The sequence below is a fragment of the Mastomys coucha genome, unplaced genomic scaffold, assembly GCF_008632895.1.
Source record: "Mastomys coucha isolate ucsf_1 unplaced genomic scaffold, UCSF_Mcou_1 pScaffold3, whole genome shotgun sequence".
NCBI lineage: Eukaryota > Metazoa > Chordata > Mammalia > Rodentia > Muridae > Mastomys > Mastomys coucha.
In genome coordinates, this window is record NW_022196909.1 from 11,731,794 (window position 1) to 11,738,010 (window position 6,217).

General features: G+C 52.4%; 1 protein-coding gene across 2 annotated transcripts in view; it reads left to right on the plus strand.

Annotated features, from left to right (window-relative positions):
• The first annotated feature begins 3,907 nt into the window (after positions 1–3,907).
• Positions 3,908–6,217, plus strand: part of Chst3 (carbohydrate sulfotransferase 3) — a 39,392-nt gene continuing 37,082 nt past the window's right edge. For both annotated transcript variants that reach the window (XM_031347473.1, XM_031347470.1), the window contains exon 1: positions 3,908–4,302. The gene's annotated coding sequence lies outside the window, so the exon portion shown is untranslated. The remainder of the gene's footprint in view (positions 4,303–6,217) is intronic.

Here is a 6,217-nt window from a genome sequence, read left to right on the forward strand (position 1 = left end):
CTTCTTCTTCTTCTTCTCTTCTCCTTATCCTCCTCCTCCTTCTTCATTTTGAGACTATGTAGACCAGTCTGGCCTCAAACTCACAGAGATCCACCTGCCTCAGAGTGCTACAGCTAAAGGCATGTGCCCCTGGCTAAAGCAAAGCCCAAAGTCACACTGCATGTAATATTCTTGTTGTGTTTTTATTTTTTATTTATTTTTACTTACTTATTTACATATTTATTCATTAATACAGAGTCTTGCTGTGTATTCCTGGCTGGCTTGGCATTCACCACAATCCTCCTGCCTCGGCCTTCTGAGCTCTGGGGTCATACCAGCCACCTTGCCTAGCTAGTCCTTTCTGATTTTTCAAATAGGGAGAGATGGGAGAGGGGAGTGGAGGAAGATGGGGACACCTGGGTTTTTTTTGTTTGTTTGTTTGTTTGTTTGTTTGTTTTTGAGACAGGGTTTCTCTGTGTAGCCCTGGCTGTCCTGGAACTCACTCTGTAGACTAGGCTGGCCTCAAACTCAGAAATCCACCTGCCTCTGCCTCCCAAGTGCTGGGATTAAAGGCGTGTGCCACCACCACCCAGGGGACACCAGTTCTTAGTTGAGTGACACTACCCAGAGTGTGGAGAGTATTTTAGGATGACAAGTGCTTAAGTCTCCTGGGTTAGACCTTTCTACTCAGTGTCAGGTCAGAAGCTGTCACTGAAGGCCCAGGAACCAGAGGCCCTGTGCTGAGGTATACACTATTGCTATATATTGTAATGCTAAACACTGGCCCCCAAGGTCTGGTTGCCTCGTGGATGAGAGAATCTTCAGGCACATCAAGTGATGCTGTGTGACCTTGCCCCTTAAAATTAGTGGTTGAATAAAGATGCCTACAGCCTGTAGCTGGGCAGAAGAGAGCTAGGTGATGCTTGGGTTCCCAGTCTTAGGGTCTGAGGCAGGACCACAAAGGGGGAAGAAGAGAAGGTAGAGAGAGGAGAGGAAAGCACGGGGTAGGTGAGTCATGGACACACAGCCATGAGGGCTGGCCAGTTGGAGTTAAGAGTGGCCCAGATGGAACCTGGCAAGTTATAACTTGGGGTTATTGATAGAGAAGTAGGTCCTGATAGCCTAGAGGGTAGATGTCTGCCCAGCTCTAGTGCTTTAAAGTCTTATCATGGCAGAGGCAGGAGGATTTCTGAGTTCGAGGCCAGCCTGATCTACAGAGTGAGTTCCAGGACAATTAGGGATACACAGAGAAACCCTGTCTCGAAAAACCAAAAAAAAAAAAAAAAAGGCTTATCATGAATGTAAAAGTTCTGTTACTTGGGAACTGAATGATCAAAGGCGGGTTAGAAACCCCAGATTGAGAGTAAACATTACAAGAGCCCCTGTATCCTGAAGCTGATTCCTCACCTGCTGAACCGGTATGTACCTGCTGAGCATTCCAGGTAAAGTCTGGAACAGGCAGCAGCATGGCAGGTTCTGACAGGCAGCTGTTGAACAGTGCACATCTGGCGTTCCCTGTGCTCTTGTCCTCGGAACCTTCCCCCAGCCACTCATAGGTACCTCATGTGTTATTGCTTGCATTTGTTTAGATGGGGTGGTTCTCGACCTTCCTAAAATTACAACCCTTTACTGCAATTCCTCATGTTGTACTCACCCCCAGCCATAAAACTACTTTCGTTGCTACTTGGTAACTGTCATTTTTGCTACTGTTGTGAAGAGTCATGTAGATATCTGATATTTTAGATAGTCTTGGGCAACTCCTGTGACCCAAGGTCACAGTCCTCAAAGGGGTCAAGATCTATAGGTTGAGAACCACTGGTCTGGATGTATGTCTCTCTTCACTGTTGCCTATAATACGCTGATGGCACAGTACGAACTGTTGTAAAAGTATTTAATCCTTGCCTGAGGTTTCTATCCCACCTTAGTTATTTAAATTCCCAATGAAAGACACATACAACATTTACATTTACAATAAGCCTTAGACAATATAAGAGCTGGGCAGATATCTACTTTCTATGTGGTTAGAATCTACTTTCCTATCGCTAACCCCTAGTTATTACTTATTATGCTTCATCTGGACTGCTCTTAACTCTAATTGGGAAATCTAAGCTTGTTTATTTATGAGCTAGTTGGGGAGAAGGTTAAATTACTTTTACTACAAATATATATCTATATATGTATATATATACACATATCTATATCTACATCTATCTATCTATCTATCTACACACACACATATACATGAGACAGGGTCTCTAGTGTTCTAGGCTGGCCTTGAACTCCCTATAGCTGAGGATGACCTTGAACTTCTGGTCCTTCCACCTCCATCTCTCATGTTCTGGGATTACAGGTGTGCATCACCACACCTAAGTTTATGTAGTGCTGAAGAACTGGTCAAGCACTCTATCCACTGAGCTCCATTCTCTTGGCCTTTGTGTACCCTGAGGTGTATCACAAATTTTGGGTGATGAAATCAAAGACTCCCTGGGTCCCCAAGGGAAAGCCTTCTTCATGAGGCTAGCAGGACAGAGGTTAGTGGATCTCCTTCACAGTCTGTCATCTGAACAGACATAGTAGAGTTGGGTGTTTGTATGTGTGTGTGTGTGTGTGCATATGTGTGCACGTGTGTGTGCGCGTGCGTGTGTGCATGCATGTGTGTGTGTGTGTGTGTGTGTGTGTGTGTGTGTGTGTGTGTGTAACTCCTGACCTGTGGAAGAGCTTGGTGACTGGCAAGGGCCAAGACAGAAAAAGAGAGCCAGGGAATCAATGCCCTAGAAGTGAGCTGGGTCTGCCTTTTCTCCAATTCTACTCCCTCCAACAGACTTTAGAGCACAGGCAGCCAGTGAGGTGTTTCTGCTGAAAGCTAGCTGCTCACATCATAGCGAAGGGCACTTCCATCAGGCCCAGGCCCCTGCTATCCAATAGGTTGGCAGATTCATGCTAACCTAATTAGGGACCTGAGTGGAAGGTCTTGGAGCCACCTGGGTCCCACTGTCCATCTGGTCTTGCTCTGTATCTGCTACCTGGAGTCTGTTAATGTCTTCTGCTGATATAAATGTTCAGCATGACAGAGCGGGAGTGGGGGGGGGGGACAAGGACAGATGTGTAAGTTTCCTTTTTTGTATTTTCTCACTTCTCCTTTATAGACAATTGCCTATTTTGTCTAAACCTTACAAAAGCCCAAGAAAAGTCAGGAGGGCTGTCTTAGGCCTGAAGTTAGCTGGAGGCAAAGGGCTAGGAAGTCCAGGGAAGAAAGCTGGACTGGGAGATTAGAACTTATAGCCTGAAGTTTGGCGTGTGGTCCAACACTGAGCCCTTTACAGTGGTCTTGGCAAAACTGGCCCTTTTACAGACTCAGCAATACTCAGTACTGGGCTGCCACTCATCACCACTCAGAAGTGACATGATCCCCACCTCAGAGGTGCCAGTAGTCCAAGGGGATCTTAAAGATAATGCCAAGGGGCTCTAGTTCCCTCTGAGCTACCTGGTGAAGGCCCCTCTTGTCCTGGGGGCTCTGTGGGAAAGCACCAAGGACACTTCTGTAACCTGTCGCTGCCCAGGGAAGGGAAGGAGTACGATGGCTTTTCAAAATCCCAGGAAGCATCCTCAGAGGGACAGGAAGGTCCTCATGTCCAGGGTGGGCAGCAGCATGGGGGTGCTCGAGCAGGACAACTCTCCTCAAAGCCTCGCCCCTGAACTCCCTTCCCTGGGGCTGGGAGTCCCTCCCAGCCTCGTCCTCAAGAGTAGGGATGGAACAGCCCGGGGCGAGTCCCCCGGGACGCAGCTAAGTCGGGAACAAAGGCTCACAGAGGGGTCGAGGAGAGCGAGGCTCCCAGGGGGATGGGAGGGGGTGCGCTGCCCTTCCTCCCGGCTCCTCCCTCCTCCCTGAGTCCTCCGCCTCCTCCATCCTCTTCGAGAGGCCGGGTGGGCGGCCGCGCCAACTTCACCGAGCGTCCCCAAGTTGCCGGGTGCGCTTGTAGAGTGAGGCGGCGAGCCTAGCGGAGAGGCGCTGGGCTCCCAAAGGATTGGCTGCGGCTCAGGAGGCCGCCTCCGGCCGCTAGCGGGACGGAGTCGCGGGTAGGACGGATCGTTCGCCTGCAGCTAGGACACCGCCCGCCTGGCGCCGCTTCCCGCCCAGCGAGGGGACCAGCCCGGCCGCGCCTCCCTCCCCGCACTCGCCCGGGACGCAGAGCCGGCGCTGTGGGGAGCGCGGCCCCAGCATCTTCTGAACCGAGGGCGCAGTTGGGGGCGGATGCTGCCCCGGCTGGACGCCGGCCTCCGAAGAGTCGGATCCGCCCGCCGGGAGGAGGAGGCTCGGCCGGGGTAAGTGGGGCGCCCGCGTCCCGGCACCGCCTCCTGGGCCCCAGGCGGTCGCTGACCGCGTCCCGGAGCGCGCGCCAAACTTTTGGAGGAGAAGGGGATCGGCGGAGGGCGGGAGGGGAGTTGCCTGCGCGGGGAAAACCCCACGCTGCCAAACGCCCATCTGCCTGGTACCCACAGTCCGGTCACCGCACAAGCCACAAGCGAGGATCTCAGCACCTCACGCCGATCGTCCTGCACACTCCGAAATACACGCTCCTAGGAGCCAGGGTTGGGAACTTTTAAACCAGGCTGGGTTCTCTGCTGGCCCCGCAGCTCCATCCACCATGGAAACGGAGCCCCCAAACTCCATAGCAGGGGACTACTAGCTGTCCAGGCTTTGGGAAGCTGTGACTGGGACCCACTGAGGCCCAGGAACGGGGAGGAAGAAGCAAACATTGAAGTCACTTCTCCCGGGCTAGCAGGGGCGGATTTGGTGTGGAAACTCGGTGTCTGGATGATGTGTCTGGGTATGCGCAGCCCTTCCGGAGGGTGATGGGGGGGAGACTGGAGCCAGTGATACGGAAACATTTAAAAGTTCTTCTGGACTAGGGGTCTTTAAGCTGTAAGGAAAAGGCTGTGAGCCTGACATCTGCGTGGTGTCCGTGACAGGGCGTTGCAAGGAAGCAGAGACCCTTCCCCCTGGCGGATGTGCTTCCTCAAAGGAACTTCCATAGGGGATCTCAGCTCGGGGCCATATAAATGGGACTGTGGATTGAGCTGAGACTCAAGTCAGGGAGAAACCAGGCCTCTTGGCCTGTCTTGCACCAGAATGTCTGCTTGGTTTCTGGTTCATAGTGTCCCCCGCATGTCCCAAGGATCTTGAGACTAGTGCAGGGTAGGGCATACAGTCTTAGTAAGTGGCTGTCTGGTGATTGAAGGCACCAGTAGTGAATTATGGACTTGCTTTGAGTGGAGCGGCTGAACTGGCATTGATCTTCTTGAAGAGAAAAAGGCCTCACTGGCTGCAGGGAGCCCTGCCTGATGTCTTTGGGTGGTGGTGGTGGTGGTGGTGGTGGTGGTGGTGGGTGTGGCTCCAGTCCACTGTGTCTCAGGGTTACCTCTCTCCCTCCTCAGAGCAAGAGGAAGCCTCCATTTCAGTATATGTGGGAAAGGATGGTATCGGAGAGGTTGTGTGCTGTTTGGCAGACTTGGGGAGTTCTGCGGTAGACAGTATAGGTAGATTGCATTCATCCTCCCACGTGCTCGCTGTAGGTGCGGGTGAATTAGTGGAGAAAAAAGGCCAGTGGGCACATGGTGGCATAGAGTCCCTGGGACATGTGGAACTAGGGGCAGGTACTCTTGCTGGCCTAGAGAGAGGGGGCTACAGGAGTCCAGTAGAAGTTGTGGCGTCCAGCAAGGGCTTGACTTGACAGGAGCACATGGTGGCATCAGCGAGAGGGCTATCATAGTTCCGGTACCCATGTCTGCTCTTCTGTGTCAGCTGGTGTGAGCCCTTCCCTCCCCCCGCCCCCCCCAGGGGCAGAAATATTCCTTTTTCCTGGAACTGGGGCTGCCAGCAGTTGGGACTGAGAGTCCACAAAGATGTGAGGGTGGCCTTGGCCTGTCACGGGGAAGGAATGCGTCAGTCCCCACTCCAGTTGCTGGAGAATACTTGCTAGCAGCAGTGTAGACTCCAGGGCCCTAAAATGCCAGGATTAGCAAGATGCATGGGCAGTGCCAGGCCTGTGGGTCCCAGGGGAGAGAGGAAGGGTTTGTGCTTTACTACCCCCAATTCTGGGTAGAATACCAGCCCCTTCCTGCAGCCCCTCTCCACCTTCATCATGTCTTCTGCGGTCAGAAGCTTCAGGGGCACTGTCCCCGAGAGCCATTACATTCCTCTAGGATTTCCATTTCGTCTCCTTTTTTTTTTTTTTTT